This window comes from Hippopotamus amphibius, chromosome 6, assembly GCF_030028045.1.
Source record: "Hippopotamus amphibius kiboko isolate mHipAmp2 chromosome 6, mHipAmp2.hap2, whole genome shotgun sequence".
NCBI lineage: Eukaryota > Metazoa > Chordata > Mammalia > Artiodactyla > Hippopotamidae > Hippopotamus > Hippopotamus amphibius.
In genome coordinates, this window is record NC_080191.1 from 101,569,849 (window position 1) to 101,587,761 (window position 17,913).

General features: G+C 41.1%; 1 protein-coding gene across 3 annotated transcripts in view; it reads right to left on the minus strand.

Moving 5' to 3' along the window:
* Nucleotides 1-17,913, minus strand: part of ATP2C1 (ATPase secretory pathway Ca2+ transporting 1) — a 124,639-nt gene that overhangs the window by 92,417 nt on the left and 14,309 nt on the right. Inside the window, exon 1 of one of the 3 annotated variants that reach the window (XM_057737890.1) lies at nucleotides 14,626-14,760. The exons of 1 other annotated variant lie outside the window; for it this stretch is intronic. The gene's annotated coding sequence lies outside the window, so the exon portion shown is untranslated. Of the gene's footprint in view, nucleotides 1-13,975; nucleotides 14,123-14,625; nucleotides 14,761-17,913 lie in introns of those variants that run through there. One more of the 3 variants, XM_057737889.1, reaches the window with a different exon arrangement.

Consider the following 17,913-nt stretch of genomic DNA (forward strand, 5'->3'; position numbering starts at 1 on the left):
TGGAGCAATTAGAACCCTCATACACTGCTGGTGGTAATGATATAACCTCTGTAGGGGTTCCTCAATAAGTTAAACATATAATTACCATATAACCCAGCATTCCACTCCCAAGAATACACCCAAAAGAACTGAAAACATATATTCACACAAAAACTTGCACAAGAATGTTTACAGCATTATTATTCATATTAGCCAAAAAAGTAGAAACAACCCAAATGTCCATCAACTGATAAATGGATAAACAAAACGTGTCACATCTATACAACAGAACATTACTTAACAACAACAACAAAAAATGAAATGATATATGCTATAACATGGCTGAATATTGGAAACATGCTAAAATGAAAAAAGTCAGGCACAAAAGGTCATATACTGTATGACTACATTTACATGAAATATTCAGAATAGGCAAATCCAGAGACAGAAAGTGGATTAGTAGCTGCCAGGGGTTAGGGAAAGGAGAGAACAGCAAGTGACTGCTAATGCGTAAGGGGTTTCTTCTGGGGGTGATGGAAATGTTCTGGAATTACATTAATGCATAACCTTGTGAGTACACTAAAGAGCAATGAATTGTGTACTTTAAAATGTGAAATTTTACAGTACGTGAATTATCTTCTCAAAAAAAAAAAAAGGGTAAAGGACAGGATCTGCAAAATAATTTAAGTCATGATTTACCCCAGCAGTAACAGAATTAGTATTCAGTCTGCAGGTAACTTTGGGTCTAAAACTATGCATCCAGGATAAAGACTAACTGGGGGACTGATTTAAGCACTTATAGTCATGGGACCATAGATGGAACAACCTTCCAAGTGCAGAAGATGTAGAAATGAGAGCTGTAACTAAAGAACCAGATAAGCAAGCCCAAGAGAATGGTGTCCAGAGCACAGTTCCTTTCAAGTAAACTGCTATGAGCCAAAACACACTATAGCTGTATCTAACTTTAATCAAATCCAGTCCTTTATGAATATATCTTCATTACTGATAAATGGAGGAGGGATATAATCACCATTTACTTCAAGAAGATTTAAAAAATTAAAAATCAAACGGGATGTGGAAAGAAACTAAAAGAGAATATAAACAGTTAATAAACAAACCTAATTTTATTACAAATGAGTAACATAAACTTACAGAAGTAGGTAGGGAAGAATAGAACTAGCCTAAGTAACTTGGAAAACAAATTTAGGCTGTGTACTGTAAAGCTGAACACCAATATTGTACTCTAGTTTAAAAATGTGTTTCCCAGACATCAACTACATGGCAGAATGAATAACTACCTTTGTGTCTCCCTTTCAACCTACAGCCAGTAAAACAGCCACAACGCAATAAAATATGCCTCTGCCCAACACACCAGGATGCCGAATTCCACACATTAGTACATCTAAAGGTGAGTGGGCTGGAACACACAGGAGGCACTGCCTGCAGTCCCCACCCTACCACCTCAGCAGCTGAGCCCTCAGCCCCAGAGAACCCAGTAGTAGCAGGAGAGATGGTACACACAATATCAGCCTCCAGCCTCAGCGGCCCCCAGACTAACACTGTACCACAAAAAGAAAATGACAATTCTCCAGAAACCAAACTTAATGTCACAGAATACTGCAATCTGATAGAGAATTCCAAGTAACTGGTCATGAAGAAACTCAATGAGCTACAAGAAAACTCGAAGCAGTTCAATGAGCTCAGGAATAAAATTAATGAGCAGAAAGAACACTTTACCAAAGAGACTGGAACTCTTAAGAAGGAACCAAACAGAAATTCTGGAGCTGAAGAACCCAATAAACAAGATAAAGAATGAATTATAAAGGCACTGGAAACAGAGCAGACCATATGGAAGAGAGAATTAGCCAGCTCAAAGACAGAAATCTAGAAATGATACAAGCAGAAGAGGAAAGAGAAATAAGATAACTTTTTTTTTTTTTTAAGATTTATTTATTTACTTTTGGCTGTGTTGGGTCTTTGTTGCTACACATGGCTTTCTCTAGTTGCAGCAAGCAGAGGCTACTCTTCATTGTGGTGCAAGGATTTCTCATTGCAGTGGCTCCTCTTGTTGCAGAGCACAGGCTCTAGGCACGTGGGCTCAGTAGTTGTGGCTCGCAGGCTCAGTAGTTGTGGTGCATGGGCTTAGTTGCTCCCTGGCATGTGGGATCTTCCTGGACCAGGGATCGAACCCATGGTCCCCTGCATTGGCAGGCGGATTGTTAACCACTGTGCCACCAGGGAAGCCCTAAGATACTTTAAAAATGAGAAAAATTCTACAAGAGCTAACAGACTCTTTTAGGAAGGGCAACATTAGGGTAACAGGTATCCCAGAAGAAGAGAGGGAAAAGAAATAATAGCTGAGAACTTCCCAAGTTTGGGAAAGGAACTGGATATACAAGTCCATGAAGCTAAGAAAACACCTGATGACCTCAAGGCAAAAAGACCCTCTCCAAGACACATTATATTAAAATTGTGAAAAGCCAATGACAAAGAAAGAATTTTAAAAGCAGCCAGGGATAAAAGGATGGTAACCTACGAAGGAACCCCACTCAGGCTACCAACAGATTTCTCAGCAGAAACTCTACAGGCCAGGAGGGAGTGGAATGACATTCTCAAAACACTGAAAGATAAAAACTGTCACCCAAGAGTACTCTAGCCAGTAAAGTTATCATTCACATATGAAGAAGAAATACTTTCCCAGACAAGCAAAAGCTGAGGGAGTTCTTCAACACTACACCTGTCATCAACCAGAAACAAAAAGGCAGAAGTACACAAAACTCTGAGTAAGGTGACAGACTCAGAACACTTTATAAAAGTACTTAAGAACCTATTCTGATAAAGGTTAAAGGGAGAAAAAAAGTAGAAAAAATAACTACAGCAACTTCCATTTGGTAACAAACTCAACATAAAAAGGGAAAACTAATTTGAGACAACAAAAACACAAAAGAAAAAAAGGATAAAAATTGTATAGGTAATTACTTCATCTCATCTGAAAAAAAAATTTTTAATGTGTTTCTCACAGGGGAAAAGGTTAGCAATTCTGAAACTACTTTTGTGTGTGTGCGCAAGGATTGAACAAATAAGTAAGCACACTGTGAATGAGAACTAAATTTCTTACCTTTGGAGAAGGAAATAAAAGGAAAGGGAAAAAGCTGGGGCCAAGGGGGAGACTAGAATGAACCTTGAGGTGTGGGATGGGAACTGTCAGCATCAGTATGAACTTATGGTTTTTAATTTACATATAGATGGATAGGTAAGGAAATAAAAATGTTTGTATGTATATTGCAAATGTGAATTACTAAACATATATTTGCTAGCTCTACTGAGAGGACCTAGAAACAGTAACACCCCAACAGTACTGAGCACACCTGGCACCCAGATCTTGGTTTCTAGATACCATTCTCCAATAAAATGAATCTGCCTCCTTCGGAAAAATGGTTGATTGCATGGCTGGTGCAAACAGGAAAAACATGAGATGCACCTGGAACATACTGTGGTACCAGAAAGTGAATTAGCACTCACAAAATGATGGGTGCATTATAGAAAGGACACAGCAGGCAAATTTGAAAGTGCTCTCAATAACCAGAACCAGAAGATTTGAGCAACAAAACATTGGGTTTTAACCCATGTGGTAAAAAAAAAATCCACAGATCCATGTAAATAAACAATTGGACAATTAGTAAATGGAGGAAAAAGGATGATTCTTCCTTAACAGCAGAACTGCAATTAATAACTATACAAGGAATGAGGGTGTAGGAGTTCAGAACAGGTCTCCCCAAGATGTGCCACTTTTGCATGTGGATTATTTTGAGCTAAAGGCAACAGAGATCCAGTAGGCTCAAGTGAAACTACTGTTCCTCCCTTTACAACCTACTGTAGAATTTGAACTGGGGATTTTACCCAGAAAAAGAATTATAACCAAAGATAAATTTTATGTAAGTGGCTCCATCTATATGGCAGGGAAAACATCTAATTACCAAACATAATTCTCTTGTCCTTGAAAGCCCCAGACACCTAATCCCATTCCTTATCTCAGAATGGCATATACATCTCATTTTACCTTTCTGTCTTTGAACCTCTCATCTATGTGGGGTCTCTGACTCTTTCATGACTGTGGAATACAAACTGAAACTACATACAAATTAAAATTTGATTTTCTCCTGCTCATTTGTCTCAGGCCATTCTAACTCCTAGACCAGACAGAAAAACCTAGAAGGGTAAAGTTTTCTTCCTCCCTGACAAAAGAAACAGAAAATCACCATTAAGCAAACACTACAGTATTAACTGCTGCCACCAAGAACCACTGATAGATGCAAAAACTAGCCTGTGAAAAGTGTGATGAGATAAAAAGGATGTTTGAAGTTTCACAGTACCTCCCCACAAGAGGAAAGTATTAATTACAAATGAATTATTACATTACAAAGGAAAAATTATTTATTATTAAGCATGCAACTATTGTTTTTCAAAGCCTTCAGCTGGCAACAATTATTTTACCAGTAATATCAGAGTTTAAAAGAGACTGTGGTCCTTGGGACTTCCCTGGTGGCACAGTGGTTAAGAATCCACCTGCCAATATAGGGGACATGGGTTCCATCCCCGGTCCAGGAAGATCCCACATGCCATGGAGCAACTAAGTGTGTGCGCCACAACTACTGAGCCTGCACTCTAGAGCCCGTGAGCCACAACTACTGAGCCCATGTGCTGCAACTACTGAAGCCCACATGCCTAGAGCCTGTGCTCTGCAACAAGAGAAGCCAGCACAATGAGAAGCCCGCACACCACAATGAAGAGCAGCCCCCGCTCACAACAACTAGGGAAAGCCCACCCACAGCAATGAAGACCCAATGTAGTAAGAAATTAATTAATTAAATTAAAAATAAAAAAAAGACTGTGGTCCTCCATCGTTAAATCACTTTCCTTGAAATCTATGGACTAGCCAGTAATTCAACCATACAAACAAATGGTAGATTCTTTCATTCCTTCTCCTACTTCCTCCTATGCCAATGGCATTCATTTCATGCAGCAGTTAATTGGTGGACTTAATTTTACAGGCCAAGGCAAACCAACCCCTTATGAAATCAAAGACATGACTGTGGCCTTCGCTGCACCCTAAACTTACCTGACCTAAACGGCTAAAGGTACAACAGGGAGCTGTGTAAACCATTCCAGCAATTCATGTACAGATACAACTTAATAGCATCAAAAGCTACCAACTTTGAATCCTCTAGATTTAAGCAGAATGAGAATTTCTTTGCTGCCCAAAATCACCTTTACTTTATTAATCTCATGTGACAGATGGGGAAATTAATGTTTAGGGAGACAGAACTGGTTTTTTCCCCTAAAGGAAAGAGATACCAGCAAAGCACTCCTCAAAAATGAGAATGCCACACAACTATGCACATGTAAATAAACATTAAACACACTGAGACTATGATGAGAACGCATTTCCAAGGGAAGGGTCCCTTGTATTAGAATTGAAAATACATGTGTCCTGTCCCTAACATGAGTGGAACAGCTGGTGGTAATGTCTACACTTTACAAAAGAGAATAAAAAGGTACTTGACAAGCAAAAGACACCTATCCACACCCTAAATAAGTCAATCTGAAGGAAAGTGCTGACTTCTGAGAGGAGCCTCCTTGAAATTTTGTAAATGGATAAAAAGGGAAAGGACATCACAGACATAGGAGGTCTGGCATTTTCCAAAACAACGCAGAACATTTCAGTCTTAATTTCAGAGAACAGTAATACTGCTTTCAAACAGTAAAAGTTCTGAAAGCAAGTTAAATAATGAATTTAACCTACATGATTAGTAGGTAAAAACTTTTAATCTAGATTTTAACATTTTTGCCTACTGACAGAAACAAATCATAAAATTCTCAAACCCCAAGCCAAAGTAGAGTCAAAAACATAATCTGATGAAACCATGAGAAAAGCATTATGATAATAAAAGCTACTAGTTTTCCTAGGCAGCCCACTCATTTTTCAGAAAAATATGTGAAGCCTTGAAATTAGAAGCAGTTTAAAAGACCAAAGACAAAAATAATTTCCTCAAATCTATTCATCAACCAAGGTAAAGGAAATTAGTATTTCCTGAGCCGCTTTTTCGTGCCAGGCACTTACACATCTCGACCTATTTGATTCCAACGAGTCTGAGGTATAGCCATCATTTATCCCTTTACAAGTGAGAAAATCAAGGCTTAGAAGAGCTAACTTTCACGCCTTTGGCTAGAACAATGTTTCTCAGTCTCAGCACCACGGACATTTGGAGCCAGGTTATTCTTTGTTTTGATGGGGACAGGAGACTGTCTTGTAAATCATAGGATATTTACCAAAATCACTGGCCTCTACCCACTGGATGGCAGAAGCATCCTTCCACAGCTGTGATGAACAAAAACCTCTGTAGACATTGCCAAATGTCCCACAGAGGGCAACAGTGCCCCCAGCTGAGAGCCACTGAGTTAGAGTGAAGAAGTATTTTCATTCAATGGACAAAGGCTACATGCCAGACCCTATGCAAACTGAATCAGGGACAACTGAGGGTTTTTGCCCTCAAGAGCTTGCTTTGAGCTCTGGTATTCTAGCTCAAGCAGTCTCCACACACAGTGTGACCTTCAGCACCCTGCCTCTGACTCACCCCCACATCAGCTAACTCCTCCAGCGAAGTCAGCGGCACCTCCACTCACCCACTTGTGCTGGTTCAGCAGCTTGTAGTTACTTCTGACTCAACCCTCCCTTTCATTCCCTGTGATCAAGATACTGCCCAAGTTCTGCTAGTTTCTCCTAGGAGTAAAATGTCTCTCTCATCCATCCCTACCCTCCATTCCCATCATTCTAATGTAGATACAAGGCCAATTCCCCGCCTTTTTTTTCTACTACCAGTAGAAATCAGAAGATACTCACCTCTCTCGGTTTCTCAAATGAATTAGGGATATCAAGATATCATCAAGATATCATGACTGAGGGCTTCCTGGGTGGCGCAGTGGTTGAGAATCTGCCTGCCAATGCAGGGTACACGGGTTCGATCCCGGGTCCAGGAAGATTGCACACGCCACAGAGCAACTAAGCCCGTGCACCACAACTACTGAGTCTGCGCTTTAGAGCCCGTGAGCCACAAATATTGAGCCCATGTGCTGCAACTACTGAAGCCCATGTGCCTACAGCCCGTGCTCCACAACAAGAGAAGCCATGGCAATGAGGAGCCCGCGCACCACAACGAATGGTAGCCCCCACTCGCCGCAGCTAAAGAGTCCAACTCGAGGATGGAAGATGCCTTTGAGGACTGGGGTGGGGAGGGTGGGGGGGGCTTGGGGGGGGCGTCAAGGAAGGGAGGGAAGATGGGGATATGTGTATAAAAACGGGTGATTGAACCTGGTGTACCCCCCAAAAAAATAAATAAATAAATTAAAAAAAAAAAAAAAAAGAAAGCCCATGCACAGCAAAAAAAGACCCAACACGGCCAATAAAATAAGTTAATTAATTTTTAAAAAATTAAAAAAAAAGATATCATGACTAAACTACCAACCTCTAGGGTACGGGGCTGGCAGATATCAAAGAGTCAGCAAAGACCACAGCCTCTTTTTCTGGAGTGGGAAACCCATCCCATCACAGACACTTGCACTCAGATGTTAACTCTCAGTAAACAGCAGCCCTGACAAGCATTAAGAAAAGGACACAGGAGAGATTAGTTCACATGCCATTAAAAAGCGGCTCGCATGCTATTTCTGGCACTTGTGCCATGAACCTCTTTTGCCTGCTCCAAGGGAATGTATAACTGACACTCAAGAGGGAAGTGAGGTAAGATTCCCAAAGAAAGCTTGAACCAACTTGCATTTCTGCCCCTCTCAATGTATAAACCCAGAGGTAGGTACAGCAAACATGCCCCCAGGGAAATTCTAAAACAGAAGGTCAGACAAAATCTAGTGAAATAACTGCATACAAAGGCATTTATATATATGAAACATATTCATAACATGATATACAGCACCAAAACGTTAATTAATTTATACTGCAAATGAGAGGCTTAAAGATGAGAAAAAATCCAGGATCTGTTTTAAAGCTGATCTCTCTCCTAGGCAGAGAACAGAACTTCATTTTATTAATGGTTCTTAGGAAATGCTTTATCCTTTTTGACTTTAAGACACCACAATCAAGGTAACTTTAAATCCAGTATCTGAAATCCACAATCTAATTAAAAGTTTTAATTTATACTTCACAGTTTTAAAAAACAATGATCAAGAAAAGTATTACAGGTAACATTCTAAATATTTCTGCCTTATTATTTCTGAGTTCTCCTGTAAAGAGCTGAACATCAAATACCAGTACAGAGTAGCAAACATATTCAGTGTCAGGGTCCTACTGCTATTCCAACTGCATTCGTTTTATGTAAGTAAATAAGTGAAAATAATTTCTACAAGGATCCTACAATGTCTTAGAATTTTCTGAAAGAATAAAGAATGTGTTGTGATAAATTGCTATTATTTGCTCTTGGGGAACACAAGTTTAGGTCAGTAATTTTATGAAATGATCAAAAGTCAAGCCAAAAGACCTCCCTTAAGCAAGAAATTATTAACAGGAATATTAAAGACAGAATTCCAATCCACACATTCTCTAATATCTGATGCAGAAAGAAAGAGACTGAAGTTCAATCAGAGGCCCAGTTACAACCATCTTAAAGTGATGTTTCTGACCCCTGCTATTACTGTCTTTCTCTGTCCATAACCTATGATAAATTTGTAACATTTCATTCAATTTTTTCTAAGTGTATCCAATAAGCTTAGCCTAAACTAATCTAATGGAACACAATTCAAATAACTGCCTTGTACAGTTTGCCCTCCTTAGCCACAGGTTCTTCATGGCAGATTCTACCAATTGCAGATCAAAAATTAAAAATAAATAAATAAATAAATTCCAGAAAGTTTCAAGAAGCAAAACTTGAATTTGGTGCACAATAGCAACTATTTACATAGTTTTTAAAACTATTTAGATTGCATTAGGTATTATAAGTAATCTAGAGATGATGTGCACAAGGCTATATGTAAATTACGACACCATTTTCTATAAGGGACTTGAGCATCCTCAGATTTTGATATCCATGGGGTTCCCAGAAGCAATCTCCCAATACTAAGGAATGATTGTAATTCTAAGACGTATAGTTTTGTCAACATTAACTGCACACCTTGAAGATGGAAGACATATTAACCAATGCATATAAACACCAGCCATATAAATTCAAGAGGAAACTGCACCGGTGGCCTGATATTTTTTTCCTTGAGAAATCCTTTCTTGTATGAAATGAATGATGGCATTAACCTAGAGTTCTTTACTTTACTGCCTTTAGTAAAAGGCAGTAAAGTAAAAACTGGTTGTCCATATGAAAATTGTAAAAATAATCTTGTCACGACTGATGCCTGAAATCACTAAAAAAAGAATTTGTCATTTAACAAAGTAAACGTGGGAGGAACTTTTGAACTTATAAAGAGATCTTTAAGATGTTACATGTAACAACGGTGTAATTTAAAGCTATCCCAGCTAACTTTACCATCAAGCTAAGGTGTTCTTTCCAGCTTTAAAACAAAATTTTACCTTGTTAAACAAATTACAGTTAACCAAGATCTCCAAAGAAAATCAGCCTTAAGCTCCAAAGGGAATGTTCCCTAGGACACAATTTTGATTGATATTGCTTCAGTTAACAGAGTTCTGCTGACATTAAATGAATAATAAAAACATTAAGACAAATCATGTACTTAGGACTCAACTGTCAGAAGACTACTGCTTACAAATATTCTCTGCAGCATTCTTCCTCTGGGTTAAATTACTACAATTTATAAATGCTATCACACAATTTCCTTTAGTTTCAACTCTTTTCTACAAATACTGATTAAGAATGTTATTTTATCAACAAAATTGCGAACATAATAAATTACATTTTCCACATCTAAGGATATAAAATATTTTATAACCTGGTTGCCTATTTCTAGTTAAAGAAATACAATTAATATGGTTTCTCATCCCTTTTTCTTTACAGTTCCTCCAACTACCTTAACACAATCTTTTCTTAACACATTTCTAGTGATTAACAATTTGAACCTGAATAAGAAACTATTTTAAAAAGTAAAGTGTAAAGAAACATACTATTACCTTCAAATGCTCTCCAAAAAGACTGGGGGAAATTATTCTAGATGCAGTAGCCCTGCCTCTAACCTTAAATTAAGCATGTCCTAAAATCTGGAAGATTATTACATTTCTATATTTAAGTCTATGTTAACTAGTCTCATGTGCATTAAATTTACACTGGTTTTTCTACGGAAAAGACCAAATTTATTCCAAAGAAAAAAATCCATTACTGGGAAGGAGAAATTATTTGCAAAATTCTCCAGCTAGAAGTATCTTTTCTAATAAGCCATCCCTTTAAACATACAAATGATTAATTTTCTAAAAATCAGAAAAAGAGCCATTTACTTGTGCATCTCTGATTCCTAAATGGTATCTTTTTAGATCTGTGGTAAACCTGCAAAAAGGAGTTCAAAGGACGTGGCTAAAATCCTAACCCACCAATGGAAGTCTAGGACCAGTCCCTGAAATTCCAGGAAACTAACATTTCAGATACTTCTAGTGACTGACTGGAAGTATTCATGATGCATCCTAGAGGCTAAGGTTAAAAACTGGTGAAGGTTTTCCAAGAATGTTTAAGTGGGCCATGGGAGAAAAGTCCAGAAGAACAGAAACTGAAGCACCAAAAGAAATGAGCACCGTGGCTGAAAGGAGCCATAAGGATGAAGTTGTAGACATGGCACTCTCCCTAAGGACCTCCAGGATCCCACACCCGGGACCATGAGCAATTTCATCCTGTGCACACCTAGAGGTAGGCAGAACTTATCTACACACCAGCTGGAGGAGTGTCTTTTTCTGGTAAACAGTAGCAATCACTCAGTCACTCAGCAAGCTAACTGTGTGTCAACCACTGTTCTGGGTACTTTACAAACCAGGCTTCATCCTTCCTCACACTCACCCTCCAAAAGAGGGCATCATCTCATTTACAGACGGGAAAACTTAGCAGCAAGGAAAGCTTAGAAACGTAGTAACTCATGAGATTTTTAGAAGAGAAAAAAAATTACCTGTTAGGATTCAAATCCAAGCCTGTCTCTTTCTACACTGTCCCCTGGTTTGCTGGCAGGGCCCCAACTTTCTCTATGGGCTTAAAGCCTTAACACTATAGAAAACTGCACTTTAACTCCACCACATACAGAGCATTCTAGCCACTACTGTACCCCCATCAACATTCAATGTCGTAACAGCATTAATGGTAGGTGGCATATTAGTATGCAAACACTGGGCTAGGCTATACAGAATTAACATTTACTAAGCACTACTATCTGCCAGATACTATTCTAAATGCTAACAACCTAAATGTTACTCATAAGGTACGTTCTATCAATATCTTTATTTCACAGATAAAGAAACTGAAGTACAATAAAGCTCTCATGTGCACAAGGTCAAATGATGGTAAGTGGGGATCCAGCATTCAAATCCCAAGAGAATTTATACAGGGTTTCTCATCTAACCCTCCTAACCCTGATGTAAGCTCAGTACTTACTATCAATTCCAACTTATAGATGAAGAAACAGGCTCAAAAAGATGAATTTGCTTAAAGTCACACAACTTCTAGTGATTAAGGTATAATCCCAACCCGTTTTTGTTTCACACCCCTAAGATGCTAATATACCTTATACAAAACAGAATACTAACTATAAAAAGGAAAGCAATAGTAATCTATTTCAAAATGGCCAACTAGTTTTGAAAACTTCTAGGCTACATACAAGTCCTTTAAAATGTTCAAGAAAGGAAAAAAAAAAAAGTGTCATGGTAATGAGAATGACAAAAATGGCCTCTTCATAATTATGAGGCAGAAAACCCCCACCAGTTTTTAAGAATTGTATAATCTTTTACTGTGAGTCCAAATCGTTATCTAGTCATAAAGTAGGGAGGCTCAGTCAGACACAGGCGTGCACCAAGCTCCCTTCTCACAACCACTCCCTCCCACCTAAACAGACAATGAGAGTCAGCTGTATTAGTCACGCTCCTTTTCCTAAGTGACCAAGAAACAGAAAAGCAACATCTAACAATCCATGGACTTGGCTACACTCTTAAATCTGGTAACATTCTAAAAGCAGAGGCTCCAGTTCTACATGTTAAGATGCAACTACCAAAAAACAGGTATATGAATGCATTTAATATTCTTCGTCTCGAGTGCAGAAAGAACCTGCCTTCCTCAAATCTATCTAAGAGACAAAGCGGAAAAAAAATTCAGAAAAATGATTTTCCATACTACCAGACAAAAATGACTGCTTTCTAATGCTGTTTCTAAAGATCCAATTAAGACAGTTAAAGTCCTCTGCAGTTATACACACCAGTATTTCAGAAAATGTCTTCCACCAATTATCCAACCGGAGTAAAATTAAGCAAGATAACCATGCGCCTCATCATGTTTCTCTCCTATCCCGGGGGGCTCAGATAGCAAAACACATTAGCGCATACGTAAGAAATGTCTATTTTAAAATAACTAGTCCTACTTAGGACAATCAAGCTTACATTTTCAACAACGGAAAAAAGGATTAGAAAGCAGCCAGCAACCCCAATTACAGCTCCTTTGTACCAGATATAGATTTTAAAAACCAAAGATACACGAGGACAAAATATAATCTGTAAATATCTTTAATGGCATCTTGCTGCCCCACTTAAAAAAAAAAAAAAGGAATAAGTGAAAAAAGATTATCACACACAAGTCAGATGTCAGTCCAAAGAATAAGCGTGGTTGTTTCCGGAGAAAAAAACAACATTTACTCATAGCTGTTCAACGCTTTTAAAAGATAATCAGAGCTGTGTATGAAATGCATTAAGTATTTTATAAAGCCAAAAGAGGCAAGTAACATGTGAATGATAACCCAGTGCATTTGCAGCGTACAGTGGACAAACAGGTTCCACTGTCAACCTCCTAAAGCACGTTGTGAATACGCGGAGGAACTTTAAGAACGGAAATCACCTCATAATATTTCGTTAAAATCAGAGTTGATTTCTGTGAACTAAAAAACTATTTTTCCCCCAAAGCTTCATTTAATAAAAAAAAAAAAATCGTTTTCTTGCTTGTAAACGAATCCAGGTAAACCAAATCAAGGCTTGATATGCAAACATACAGGGATGCAGTGCAGAGCCTTCCCTCCCCATCTCCACTTCCCCTCGAGCGATCCCTCTCCGAGACTACGGAAACATGCAGAGATGCCGTCTGAAATGAAAACTTCCCTTTCATCCCCTAAGCTAAAGAAAGCAGGTTCCTCGGGAAAGCAGAATCAAGCTCAGTCACCCTACAGAACCTTCGTTCCGAAACGCTCTATGTTACCAAAATAAAAGCTAGACATCCTAGGAAAGCAATTCCTTGGACACTTCACAATCAAATGAAAAACGAAAATCAGAGAATTAAAAAGGTGGAGAAAGACAGACAACTTAAAAGCCAACCACCACACCCTCAACTCCGCGCTGCAACCCGCCTGCCTTTACCTTCATCTTCCATCGAAACTGCACTTGGGTTGATGGCTACAAAGTCTTTAGTGTCAGCCGCGGCCACACTGGGAAGAGGGAGAAGAGGAGGAGGACAAGAGGAGAAGCCCCCGGAATCCCAGGCCGTCACCCCCGCTCCCGGCCACGCGGCCCGCGGCTGCGCCCACCACCCCTAGCAGCAGCATCTGCAAGAGAAACCGGAGAAGCGACGCTGACGCGGGCGGGGAGGGACCGCCGCCCCCCGGAGCCCCAGGCCCCGCGCCCCGGCCGCCCGCATCCCCCACCTCACGCCGGCGGGGCGGGGCGGCGCCCGGGAGACGCCCCTGACCGGGCACCCCGGACGCGCCCCCGAGACCCGGGAAGTTTCTGGAAACGGGGGACAGGCGGGAACCCCGGCGCCGCCCCACAGCCCCAGACCCCTCCTCTGGGCTGCCAGGGACTCACCCGCGGCTTCGCGGGAGCGGCTCGCCGAGCGGCGGCGCCGGACGCGCGCCTCTCCCGGCGTGAGGGCGGCGACCAGGAAGGCGGGCGGGGCGGGAAGCGGAGCAGGTGAGGGACCGGTTTCGGGCGGCCGGGCGGCTCGCTGCGGCCGCGCCGGTCTGCTCCCGCCTCCGCCTCCTGGGCTCCGCCCTCCCTGCCGCCCGCCGCCCCGGCGCGCCCCGCACCCGCGCCCGCCCCGCACGGCCGGGCCCCCGCGGACCGAGCTTTGTCGCCGCCACTTCCGCCGCGAGGGGCACGCGCAGGCGCACCAGCACGCCCGGCCGGGGACGGCGGAAGTGAGCGGAGGCCCGGCCAGGCCGCCCGTCCGCCGCGGGCTCCGGCTGGGGGCCCACCCCCCGCACGCCGGGTCCCCACCTGCCCCGCAGCGGCTCCTCGCCCACCGCGGAGACGTGCGCCGCGTGTGTACGCAGCCTCCGGGCGCGAGCGTGGGAGCGCCGGCCGCGCGTCCTCGGGAGGCAGCCGCGGGGTCGCACCGAGCGGGCAGGCGCAGCCATGTTCGGGGCCCTGGGCGTCTGAACGGTGCGGCGGGGAGCCCCTCCTGCCGGGCGGCCGTCACAATCTCGGCGGGCGACGCGGGGACCCCGCGGCCTCACCTGCGGGCCCGTCACGGCTGCTCAGCCCTGGCCGCGGGGCCGGTCCCCGCGGGGCCACCTCCCGGGGTTCCATCCCGACGGGGTCTGCGTCGGCGCCCGCGTGCGAAGAGAGCCAAGACCAGCTCCGAGAGCTCAGGGGAGGGCTTGGCACCCGTTCCAGGGTGGAACCCGAGAGGCTCCAACAGCGAAAAGCCTCGCGTGCCCGGATGGAAGCTGAAGAACGGGCATCACCTTCAGTCGCTGGCTCTCTTTTGCCACTTGAACTTTTCACTTGCTCGGCACCTAACCCAGACCCCCAACAAGTCGCTTTTGACAGACGGTTGAGTTTAATAATCCTTGTCAAGCCAGACACAACAGACGTTGAACCTGAGTCCTCTCGCACCCAAATCCACTAGAGGGCAGGTCGACACCTGCTCAGTCCCGGCGCATCTTGCAAAGAACTCGGGAGACGGTAAAAGAAACGTCCTTCCTTATATGCTGAGAGGTATTTCTCTCCATCAACACTTAACACCTGTTGAAAATTTTGCCTCTTACCTCAGATCCTGTAACGTATCCCATTGTGCCCCCTTACCACGTGTTCAATATCAAAATAAACAAACGGACCGGGTTACCTGTTCTGTTTGGTCTCAGTTTAAGTGGAACTCGTCTAGAATTAAAAGTCCTGGGCAGCTTTCTAGATTGAAGAAACATGGAGATTTTATTCAGCGAGGTCACTTTTAAATTTCAGAAGTGAAACCACAAAAAGCAAGATGAAACATTTCTAGTCTCGGACTTACTATATGTTTGACCATCTTTGGCTTGAATGCTTAATAATGTGTGTCTACCTAGTGGTGATGCACATAAGCCTATGACTGGTACAACAGTGAAAGCCTATATCTCTTGCTCACTGTTGTATCAATTTGTAATGATTATTACTATACTTGTTAGAGCTTGACACCACAGCATCACATTAAAAACATAAGGAAGCATCTAAAGTAGGAAATGTACAGGTATATACATTATTTGTATTAACATATGATCTTATAAAAGAAAAAAGAGGGTAATTTTCTATTGGATTGCTTTAATGAGCTCAGACATTTTATCTAAGGCAGCTTTCCAGAATTATCTGTTGTGAACTGCAATACTCCTGCATTAACACTAAATTTCTAATTCACCACCACCCCCAAAAAAAGAAATTTATTACTCCATGGCTTATCTGTAAAGTAACTTACACTGGAATTTTGCTCTTTGGTTGCCTAAATTGTGAAAGTCATATTCCTGTTGCCAAGCCAATAAAGAAACTGGGTAACACCAGCTGTGTCCAGAAGGGTTCTTACATACTTCGTTCTTAATCCGCTGTCAGTCATCTCACAAATTCCAAGGCCTGGGAGCAGCAAAAACCCATAAAGAATAGCTTTCGACCACTTAGCAGCTCCTTAAGTTTCATCAACACATCTCTACAGAGTGGACCTCTATACTATGCCTGTACACCTCCTCCACCAAGCTAGCCAATATCAATAGCACAAACTTTGACTTCCCATGTATATGAAAGGTAGCATTTATTAGCAATATTCAAGCCAGAGCAGTGGGGAGTGCTTGGACCACAAGCTTTAGAAATCTTCCTTCTCCCAGCATCTCCTCCTCTGACCAGCTGACCTACCATGAAACTTTTGTGTAGCAATGTCCACCTCCTCATCTCAGGGGAAGGGGACTAAAATATAGGTACACTGCATTACGTACATACACAAACGTGTGTATGTACTTTTACATATATACATACATGCATATATATTATGAGACTTTATATGTAGGTCTAGGCATAATAACTATCCTTTTATCCCTCAGAAGATCATTGTGAGGATCTGATAAAATGAAGACAGGTTGTGAATTATAAGCACTATAAAAGCTTAAGATTATCATACACAGAAACAAGCAAAAGTATGGACTATTAAGAGGTAGAATGAGATTGATGGCAATGAAATGTGTTCAAATTTCCTCTTAGTTCTTCTTTACAAATCAACGCTCTAAAAATCTACTCCCATTTTGTTCTGAATATTTAGCCTACAAAATTAAATGTATCTGATGCAAAAAGTGGTCATACACAAGCAATAGAGGGGAAATTTGTCAGGCATCTCTGCTTGGGGGAATATTAACAAATAAGGAAGACAGAAAGGGCACACATGATGTTCTAATTTTATTTATATTGTGCCTTATTACGCAAAAGTTGTGAGGCATCTTGTTTTTAATATAAAATTCGATAGCTGGCATTTTTAGAAACCTGGATGATAAAGATATATGTGGCTTTTAGGATTTAAAAATTAACTTAGAAAAGATCATTTTAAATCTTTCCTCAATGTCTTAAAGACTATTTTAACATGGTTTTAAGTACCAAAGGTTAATAATTAAGGAATTTTACATAGCCACTAAGAAAAAAAGTCATATTTTAAGTTGAATATTTTAAAAGCATATAGACAATATTTTTTGTAAGTCAACCTACTCCAACAGAACAACAGAAGTATTTTTCTTCTTATAGCATAAAGGACATACTAGGGGTCAAGTTTGGGGAAATGCAGTCCTATTGCAAGAAGTGGCCTATGAAATGAGTGTCATAACAACCACCTGCCCGAATTGCTGAGAATCTTCTATGTCTTAGCAGTACTGGAAGAGTTAAAAACTGGAAGCAAGAATTAAAATCAAATGGGCTCAGGACATGGAAGCAACCTAAATGTCCATCAACAGATGAATGGATAAAGAAGATGTGGTACAGATATACAATGGAATATTACTCAGCTGTAAAAAGAAATGAAATTGGGACATTTGTAGAGACATGGGTAGACCTAGAGACTGTCATACAGAGTGAAGTGAGTCAGAAAGAGGAAAACAAATATCATGTATTAATACATATATGTGGAATATAGAAAAATGGTACAAATCAACTGGTTTGCAAGGCAGAAATAGAGACATGTAGAGAACAAACATATGGACAGCAAGTGGAGAAAGCGGGAGGGTGTTTGGGGGGATGGAATTGGGAGATTGGGATTGCCATATATACATTACTAATAAGAAAAAATAATCAAATTCTGCACTTTAAATATATGCAGTTTATTGTATGTGAATTGTATCAATAAAAGTTCTTAAAGAAAAAAATTTAAAAATAAAAATACACATTAAAAAAAAAGTCAAATGGCCTCAAAAATGAGCAGAAGAAACAAAGAATCTTATTCCAAGTATGACTGTTTCCACATTCAAGGGTTCTGAGCAGGCAGTGATATTTAGGATCTTTGTTATGTAGTCCTACAAATCTTCTGG